An 11,183-nucleotide genomic window follows, 5' to 3' on the forward strand; every position below is an offset into this window, starting at 1 on the left:
TGTATGTTGAGTTGGGTGGAGCATGGTTCACGGGTATTGGTGGACCCAGTAACAAACCAATAATAGTGACAATATATTTGTGTGTAGTTAATACCATTTCTCAGTTGCTGATGTTATCTTGACGTGTGTGGTTTAATATTTCTTAAATAATTTTGATAGTATTGTTGTTTGAATGTTTGTGTCACTAAGTGGAACCAGAGTGATACTGTGATTTGATTCTTTTAATGCATCTAATTTTTCTTCATAATTCTGATCTCAGGTATAACCTTTGTTCCCCAGAGTAGTGTTAGGTTAGGAAGAGTGCATCTGTTGGGGTGATATAATTTTTGTTGAGTGCCCTTAAGGCCTATTCATTGTAGAGTATTTAATTTCTTATTTTATATTACCATTTCCTCAGTGACTGATGTTATTTTGGTGAAAGCCCTTAAGGCCTGTTTCATGTGTGCAAGCAACATTTCTTACTACTTCAAATTTATTGTTGCCTGAGTTTCTAATAATTTCTATATCATGTATAACTTTTATTCCCCAGAATAGTGTTTTAAGTTCAAGTTAAGAGGTGCGCATATTGGTGTACCATTATTTGATTGTGTTTGTAGTGTTGGAGGGAATATAAGTGCTGATAGTTGACACAGTCTTGCATTAGTATGGCTATTAAGATAAGCATCTCTCTCCTTGTTTACATTTCACCACCAATAGAAATTAAACTTGTATTTCCATGAATTTTCTGTGGCCTGGATGTAATTTCTCATGTATAAAACAGTGAATATTGTCGATACTATTAACTTAAATCGTTATATATATTCTTAGTTATCAGACAGTCAGTATGTGTGAGAGTCTGTTACATGCATATGGAATCAGAAAGACTAGAAACTGATGTGAAAATAATTGTATGTTTCTGGCGTAACTTAAAGGTTCACACCAAATGACAAAAGATTCTCAAAAGGTGACCATTAGCTTTTCCCACCGAGTGTTGTGATCTTCTTAGCGGCAAAACCCTTCAAGAAAAACCACCAAGCGAGTATTTTTGTTGTTGCTCGCGATGTATTTTTAAACAATTTATATTTTGTATTTCCTCGTAGTGTGCATGAATAAGTAATTGTAGAATGATTTTTTTTAGATGTTTAAGATAGAATGTATTGTTTAGCCTGTTGGTGAGGGAGGGAATAGACAATAGAATGAATGTCGAAGATTAATCTGACTGAGCGAAACATGGAAGGGAAAACATAGAAGAGGGGGGAGGGAGAGGACGGTGGGAATAACACAAATAAAATGATCATGTTTCAATTAGGGATGATGGAGGAAGTGTATACAGTACACAAGAGTAAATAAAGGATTATAAGTCTTTCTGATACAAGGAAAAACGTGAGAAAACAGAAGAGTGAAAATTGATGACGACTTTTCGAGTGATGTAGAAATAAAACACACACACACACACACACACACACACACACTGAAAGTGATGATAGTTCCATCTTCAGTGATTCTACCTGACACAAAGATCGAGGAGAACCAATAAAAATAACGAAAGAAAGAAAGAGAGAGAAAAAAAGCTAACATAAAAATCAAAGAAAAACGGTGAGCAGAAAATCCCAGCTGGTAATTTTGGGTCCAGCCAATCATACCCGGGGACAATTAAGGCCTCTGGAGGCTAGTGGCAACTTTTCTCAAGTTTCTTAGAAGGCAGTGAAACAATTTGAACATTCTATTCATTCTCTCTCTCTCTCTCTCTCTCTCTTTGTGGGTTTTCCTCACCTACAGTTTAAGGTAATTTTCTTCTTCGTGTTAATGTTTACTGTACAGAAAGAACAAGGCTGTAGGGGTAGCTTAGTGAGAGCTAGTGCTGGTGTTTTGATCATGTGCTACTTTTGTCATTGCTACTTGTTACTTTGGTGTTAATCTTGCATTACTTGAGTTGCTTTTGTAGTCTTTTGTTATTGTTGAGTTAATCTTTTTCTTCTTTCTATAATGTTATTTTGGTTGTTATTATTTACGTTTGGTATTGTAAAGGTGTGTTACTGTGATGTTACTCTTCTCATAATTGTGTTTGTCACTTTATTGTTGAGTTACTGTTAGGTTAATACTCTGTTACCTTAAGTGCTTTTGTTGTCACTGGTTCGTTACTTTTATATTTCTCTGTAACTATCATGGTGCTCGTGTTAATTTTAGAGAGTGTGTTAGTTTTATGTTATTGATGTGCTACTTTAGCGCTACTTTTGCTACTTTTGCGTTACATTGTGCTACGTTTTATTAATTTTGTTATTGCACTGCCATTGTGTTGCATTCTATTTCGTTATTAGTTTACGCGTAATGTTGTTGCCGTTATCGTTCGTAATAATGTTAATATACTGTAGCTGATATCGCTATTTTATGTGCTTCAACTACTAGGGTTTTGAAGTACCCTAAACAATACCGCTCAATGTTATTACGGTACACGAAAGAAAACCCAGGGACCTTCAGAGTGTTTTTCAGAATCTACAATGTTGTTTCTGTGTTTTCTTACGCCCAAGGTCTCAACTCATCGTTCTCTAAATTTTTTTTTATAAATTTCTTAAAGCATTATTTATAAACTATATATGTAAGATAAATATTCTTTTGTTGTTAAATAATGTACTCGTGTTCAGTCTTAGATTTTTGCAGTTTTCCAAGTCAGATTTGTTCACGCTAGACAAAAGATTTTAAAGTTTAAGTAAGCTTTAATAAGTTATTTTTTTTACCATTTTATAAATATTAACAGATAAGGTCTTAAACATTTTATTTTTTACATTAAACTTTAGGTAAACATTATAAACATTATTCGATCTCAACACATATTTTTCCTCTATTTTTTTGTTGAAGTGTTGTGTTTCTTTTTATATAGCTAAGGTCTTTCAAACACTCAATATTAGGTCATTTTTAACGCTAATTTTAACATTTCTTTTACAAATTAGGAAATATTATAATCTCTTTATTTTAATGTATTTTGGTGTTTTAACAACTGACATTAGAATCATTAATAACTAAGCAAATTCTTCCATATAAGATAATTGCCTAATATCTGAAAATACATCCCTAAACCCCTTGTGTACCGTGGTCTAACCCCTTGTGTACCGTGATCTAACCCCTTGTGTACCGTGGTCTAACCCCCTGTGTACCCTGGTTTAATTCACGGTACGCAAGGTAATTAATAATAGTAAGATTAAAGGTAAAATATAGGTATTACAGATAAGTATAAAATAACTCCTAAAGTATTACAGGAACAGCAGTGGCCATCAAGATATCCGCTGGTCGAGACAGAAATTCGTAATTTCCTTTTTTGTTTTTATTTTGACTATTTTTATTTTTGCTGCTGCTGCTATTATTATTATTATTATTATTATTATTATTATTATTATTATTATTATTATCATTATTATTACTATTATTATTATTATTATTATTATTATTATTATTATTATTATTATTATTATTATTATTATTATTATTATTATTATTATTATTATTATTATTATTATTATTATTATCATTATTATTACTATTATTATTACTATTATTATTATTATTATTATTATTATTATTATTATTATTATTATTATTATTATTACCTTTACAGTTACAGAAGGGGTAAAATGGATATAAAGTTTTTGCTGCCGTGTGACTTACTGTTTTGTTACTATTAATCTGATGCTGTTATCGTTATGGGTGTAAATATTATAATGTATTGCAGAGTTTTAACATTATAAGATCATTGAAACACCTTCACTACGGGACGTCGCTTTTGATATTTGATTTTTCATAATGCCAAGCGATTTTATTCAGCACAGAGTGTTTTGATGACTTGGTTGTGGGTGAGTGAGTGATGTTTGGTTGTTACTGTAGTTGTGTTGCGATGTTTGGAGGTGTTGTAGGGGAGTGTTGCTGTGTTGTAATTGCTCTTCACTACATGAATATTAATAAATAATGAATGATATTATGGTCCTTTGATGTGAGTGTGTGTGTGAATTAGAATTATGAAGTAGAACCTTTTTATAAGAGTGTGATTGTCGTTTGTCGTATATAAATTATAATGGTTTTTACATTGATACTACGAAAGGATTATTTTCTTAACACACACAGATTCCTTTAGTCTAAATGAGAAAGATAAGACTTAGCCATTTTTTTGTATATTTTTTTTGTACACCTGAAAATATAACAAATTACTGAGAAACACAAAGTTCACAATAAAATCACATTAAAAACATATTGATCATTTGATTAGGGACTAAAATCGTAAATCGAGATAAATGAAACAAATTGATGAATCACATTGAAAATTTTTGAAACTTAAAGGGCGAAGTGTTCTTATGGATGTTCACCTAACAAACACAATGCGAGTTACCTGTTCAGCGATAAACAAGCAAACACACACTCACACGCACACACACACCACAAACAAACTTTGCAAAATAGTTCAACATTTCGTGACTGTGGTCTTAAGGTCAGGGTCAGGTTAGAGGCTACAACCACTCACTACTAACCTGACCAATTGACGGAGCCAACATTCACTCGAGAACCAGACGGGATAACTTAACCAATATTCATCACTTTTGTATTATAGAATTGATGTGTCTGTTCCTCATATACCGTCATCACATTCGAGCATTGGGATGTAATAAACACAAATGACCTAACCTAACCTAACCTGCCACTAAAACCAGATTTTCTATTACATAACGCTAAGACAGTGGTTCTCAACCTTGTTTGCCCCATGCACCCCTTTCACCATATGTCAGAATGTCATTCCCCCCTCCTTTCCAAGATTGTCTGCCTCAATAAGTGCATTCCAAATAATATGCATATAATACTGAAAATCCTTTATTTTTTCCATATTAGTACATATACATTTACAATTTTACATGGATTATTTTTATAGTGGAGTTTTACAAATTAAATGCCAATTGAAAATGTTGATGGATTTTTAAAACTTGAATAAAAGTAAAATAGTTTTTTTTTATTTATAATGAATTACTTAACAGACCAAACTGAAGCATAATGCAATAAACAAAAAGTTCAATAGAATACCAGGATATTGTAAATTTGTAATTAATTTTATTCAGATGATTACAGTCAATGAGAAACCTGTGATTGTTTTTTCTTCGCCAATTCTGGGATACGCGGAGGAGTGCTTGAAACGGCACAACGCAGGTCATTTTCTACCTCTAATCTACTACGTTGCTTCGTTTTAATTTGCAACAGAGTTGAAAAGCCTGACTCACAAAGATATGTCGACACAAACGGAAGCAATGCACGGATAGCTCTTTCTGCCACTTTTGGGTAGGAATCGCACATCAAGGGCCAAAATTATGTGATTGATTTCTCATCGAACATATCTCTTGCTCCCGAATCAGTTGGGGGAATTCCCCCCCCTGGTTGAGAACCCCTGGTGTAGATGATGATGGTGTAGATGATAATGGTGTAGATGATGATGGTGTAGATGATAATAGTGTAGGGGGCTTTTAAGAATATGAAGTGGTTATCTTGACCTTGTAATAAGACAAAAATAATTAAATTTTCTTGTTCAATGTTAATATCTGTTTTAACTTAATTTAACTTAACTTCACCTGAACTTATCCTAAATCTAATCCCACCTAACTTAATCCTAACCTAATGTGATCTAAGGTTAAGTTAGATCACCTATGGCCTAGAAAACAGTGCGTTAATGACCGAAATAAGGCAAACAGAGTATTGGGTTTTATATCTAGAAGTATAAGTAATAAGAGTGTGGAGGTCATATTGCACTAATCAGGAAGTACCTCGATTATACTGTTCAATTCTGGTGCACTTATTTATAGAATGGATATCAAATAACTGGAGTCAGTGTAGCGAAGAATAACGAAAATAATTCTGGGACTTAGAAACCTTCCATATCAAGATAGATTAAAGAAATTTAACTTGCATTCCCTACAAAGACCAAGAGTGCGGGGAGATATGATAGAAGTCTACTTCTGTAAGTTGATGTTGTTAAGGTTGTACATTGACAGTATTTGTTTGTTCCAGTATTAAGTGCGCCGCACTTGCTGGTGTTGAATGTCATTTACAGTGCATTTCCATCTTGCCCGGCCACAAAATACCTCATCTCGTTGACATATCCTTGGCCTGTATATATATATATATATATATATATATATATATATATATATATATATATATATATGCTGATAACCACAAGGAAAGAAGATAACACGAAGTTCCCAAGCGCTTTCGTGTAATTCACATCTTCAGGGGTGAATTACACGAAAGCGCTTGGGAACTTCGTGTTTTCTTCTTTCCTTGTGGTTATCAGCATATACCTAGATCACGCGCACCTACAGTGATTTACTTGCATATATATATATATATATATATATATGTAACCGGTCGGAATTTGCTGGACTTTAATTTCTCACTTGACTTGGGGTTTATTAAAATTTAATAGATGGTAAAGGCAGTGGAAGCGCCCCTTTGAGAAAAATCCCGAACCAGCACAAGAACACTTAAATCTACTACACAAATGAACTGTCCGTGACCCGTGGAAGGATAGCGTCTGTGACTGGGATGAATGAGACACACTTTAAAATTTAGACACTTATATTCCCTCCAACACTACAAACACAATCAAATAATGGTACACCAATATGCGCACCTCTTAACTTAAACTTTAACCACTACTCTGGGGAATAAAAGTTATACATGACATAGAAATTATTAGAAACACAGGCAACAATAAATTTGAAGTATCAAGAAATGTTGCTCGCTCACATGAACAGGCCTTAAGGCTTTCACAAAATAATATCAGTCACTTAGGAAATGGTACTAAAAAATAAGAAATTAAATACTCCACACATGAACAGGCCTTAAGGGCTTTCACAAAATAATATCAGTCACTTAGGAAATGGTACTAAAAAATAAGAAATTAAATACTCCACAATGAACAGGCCTTAAGGGTTTTCAACAAAATAATATCAGTCACTGAGGAAATGGTAATAAAATTTAAGAAATTAAATACTCTACAATGAATAGGCCTTAAGGGCACTCAACAAATTTATAGCACCCCAACAGATGCACACTTCCTAACCTAACTTAACCACTACTCTGGGGAACAAGGTTATACCTGAGATCAGAATTATGAAGAACAATCAGATGCATTAAAAGAATCAATCACAGTATCACTCTGGTTCCACTTAATGGCACAAACATTCAAAACAATATTATCAAAATTATTTAGAAACTATTAAACTACACACGTCAAGATAATATCAGTCTGAGGAATGGTGTTAACTACACCCGTAATAAGGGAGGGAAAATGTTCCTCTAGGTATCTCCTGGAGACCTAGACTCACGGTCTCAGTGTGTGACCATTAGTTTACTCAGATAGCCTCAGTGTACTCCCAGTGCGTCCATAAAGCGGAAGGGAGTGAGCCAATCAGACCTTGTACAGTTGAGAGAAACTTTAGCTTCCCGTTGGCAAGAGGGTTTCACTAAGCTGCTCGGGACATGTGGTGTTGTGCACCCGAGTGGTAAGAACTGATCACCCACTGTGGATGCTGGTCCCGTCGTTTTAGTTGTCGGAAGCACTCGTTCACTCAAGAGATCCTTTGCTACCCCGCTAAACAGTGACAGGCCTACGCAATCGGTCCAATGGCGACAATCGCCACCCTGTCATCAGCGGCAGTCAATCTCCGCAGTCGCTCCGGTCAACTCCAGTCAGAAGTGGGTTCGGCGGAAACCTGAAATGAACTCCTGTTAGCTCCTGGTTTGCTATCCATGCCTATATCTAACCGCCACAGAGATCGAATGAGACTTACTTGTTATACTGCAATAGCGCAGCACAGGTGACTAGGCCACGTGACTATTTCTGATGGACGCGCGGAACATCTTGTCTGTGTGAATGCTCTCCGGAAGTGGCCTAGCCAGCATCGCGTCTCCCCAAGGCGCTAGCTTAGGTCTACGTGATATATTTACCGCCTAACTAATAACTCCTTGGGACACCCGTAACATTATTCAGACTGCTAAACGATCTATAATAATTTCAAATTCAATAATAGTCCCTTAACTTCATGAATCGCATCATTATTAATTCGGTAAATTACATTTAATATCATATAGACCTAGTTCCGCAGTCTCTCGCTACGAGCAGGCAGCGCTCCCTCCCCTCAGATGACCTTGAACGCTCAGTATCACTCATGGCGGGGCATTTGAAATTACTCTGAAATTTCTAATATATATATATATATATATATATATATATATATATATATATTAGATGGAAATAAAATACTGCAATTCAAATCTCAAATTGTACTGACGCACCTTCCTTGTGCAACACCTTTATGAAGTCGGGTATTCTGAATCATAGTTAAGATGATGTATATACAGTACATGTGCGGGAGTGGGGCGGGGGGTATGAAGCAATGTCCACTAGTGGTAAATAAAATAATATGTCATGCCAAATATGAAACATCGAGAAAAGCGAGAGACAGAGAAATTGAAATATATACCAACATACTACAATATGCAATTTCTATCCTTATAATTTCCTCGCCAGCTCTACTATCTTCCTCACTAGAATCCCAAACTGGGGTTCTCTCGACCTTAATACAACAAGAAAAGTCCACCACTAGACGTTCTTTATGTACAGTTCATTCATAAGGTTCATTATACAGGTCAGACCCAATGTACATTGTGTTCTGTGAGTAAAAGTTTCCTCTCAACAGGCTGGTGAACCATGAATACCAAGAGCATTGTATTCCTGCTGGTGCTGGTGATCGTGGCCGTCACCGTTGTCAATGGTGAGTCACCTTAATTATATTTTATCTCAGTCCAGTGTTTGCTGAGTTGCCCAGGTTCTTGGCGAGCCACTCCTGCGCTTGATGCGTCATTCATTGTTGATGAGTCATTCTAGACGTCTAGAATATGGTGACACATCCTGATGCTTGAAGATAGGCAAAAAATATGATGAGATCGCCTTGTCAGTTTTAAGTAAACCTTTCTTACAAGGAAATTTACGAAATTTTATTCAATCACCTCTTTTTTAAATTTAAAGTAATCTCTTTCATACATTGAAAAATAATGCATTGAACACCTCTTCCGATGCTTCGATATTGCATTAAGAATGACATAGTGTTGTTACGAGTTTCTTTTTAATAATGGTTTCAGAAAATGCAAAGCTTTGAATACATCCTTACACACACATATATATATATATATATATATATATGTATATATATATATATATTTCATTAGCCCAATAAAGCACGCGGACTTCTACATACAATCAACATCGAACTCCAGCCCATGATCAGACTGATCAATTGGTGACAGTCCCAGACTCAACGCCGTGAACTCTTCACGTAGGTGGTCAGAGTAACGTTTTACCAAATCCGGCTTCGATACACGAGGATCCATATATATTTCATTAGCCCAATAAAGCACGGCGCCTTAAGCTCGTTGAACAGGCTTTGTGTGAAATATAACAAAGTCTAGGACTGCTTTTGTATCCTGGTGGTCCAGCGGTTAGCATTCCCCAGTCACAGTCATGGGCTCGTTGGCCGTGGGTTCGAATCCTGGCGAGTTGAGGTGTTGATTGTATGTAGAAGTCCGCATGCTTTATTGGGCTAATGAAATATATATGGATCCTCGTGTTTCGAAGGCGGATTTGGTAAAACGTTACTCTGACCACCTACGTGATACGGGTAGTCCCCATTAGAGGTTCACGGCGCCTTAAGCTCGTTGAACAGGCTTTGTGTGAAATAAAACTAAGTCTAGGACTGTTTTTGTATCCTGGTGGTCCAGTGGTTAGCGTTCCCCGGTCACAGTCATGGGCTCGTGGGCCGCGGGTTCGAATCCTGGCGGGTTGAGGTGTTGATTGTATATATATATATACATATATATTTATATATATATATATATGTATATATATTTAATATACATATGAAGTCCTTTTCATTTATTTTTCATGGTCTTTTTCAAATTTCTCTATCTGTTTTTACTTAAATCCAGTATGTTGAGTTTTAACAAATAACAACAACTAAAAAACTTAATATTCAATTAAATTCTCAGCTTTAAGTAAAGGTAATGTGAACAACTCATAATAATACTGCGGGTGACGATAGGATGGGCTAAACTAGTCATATAACCTTAATACCGTGTATCAGTGTTACATGAACACCTGAGTGCCGTGTACAAGTGTTACATGAACAACTTAATACTGTGTACCAGTGTTATATGAACGCCTTTGTACCGTGTACCAGTCTTACATGAACACAAAGTACCGTGTACCAGTGTTCATGAACACCTTCGCACGAAATAGCAACAAGGAGATCTCTAAGTGTGGCATCTTTTTTCCCTCGCCTATATTCTTCCATGACAAAAGTGAAATATCAGGGTTAGTGGATTTCACAATCTGCTTCTAACGCCCTCCTTTCGTCTCCAACAGGAAGCATCAAGTATCCCTGCCCACAAGTCAACGGGTTTTGTGTAAGTTTTTGTAGTTACGGACAAGAAATATCTACCGGCATCTGCTACGGCAATAATATATGTTGCAGGGTAAAACAGCCTTACCACTAGTCCACAACAGTGGCCAGACCTGACGGACGCCACCATGACCTATAAGAAGACACCCTCAACTGTGTTTGGTGATCATCGACGAAACTTCTGTTTTCACATGCGATTCGAGAACTTGCTTTACCTATGATTTTTTTTAAGCATTTGAATTCTGCAACAACCTTTATTTTCTTGTTCTTGCACATTTTAAGAAATGATGGAGAATATTAGTAAAATTTAATTTAACTTGAGACTTGCGTCATTAGCATGCGCATCTGCTTATTTTTGACGTGTATTGCCTTGTTAATTCCCTCATCTATAAATGATAACATTTATCTTTGTTTTGAGATCTTGATAATAAAATTGTTATGCTAAAACTGAAATAATTGCCTCTTATACCAACACTTATTCCCTCATTGGACCAGTAAGAGACCCGTTTTGTAAAGTTAGTACTGTATGTTTACTGTCACCTGAACACAGTGTAAGGAGTCGGAGAAACGGTTTTACTCCACTGCTGTAACAACATAAGTAACTTTTGGAGCAGGAAAAAGGAAAGTGACCGAATGAGAACAGAAGAGAAGGGAGAGAAGATAGCATGTACTGTACCCAAAACTTATATAAGCATCTACCCAACTTTTCCTTGTAAA

General features: G+C 35.6%; 1 long non-coding RNA gene across 1 annotated transcript; it reads left to right on the forward strand.

Annotated features, from left to right (window-relative positions):
• The first annotated feature begins 8,554 nt into the window (after window positions 1-8,554).
• LOC121878618 lies at window positions 8,555-10,919 on the forward strand. The gene is made up of 2 exons (XR_006091184.1): window positions 8,555-8,783; window positions 10,430-10,919. It is a non-coding gene; the product is annotated as an uncharacterized LOC121878618 (long non-coding RNA).
• Window positions 10,920-11,183: the final 264 nt, after the last annotated feature.

Source organism: Homarus americanus, unplaced genomic scaffold (genome assembly GCF_018991925.1).
Source record: "Homarus americanus isolate GMGI-L3 unplaced genomic scaffold, GMGI_Hamer_2.0 scaffold7538, whole genome shotgun sequence".
Taxonomy (NCBI): Eukaryota; Metazoa; Arthropoda; class Malacostraca; order Decapoda; family Nephropidae; genus Homarus; species Homarus americanus.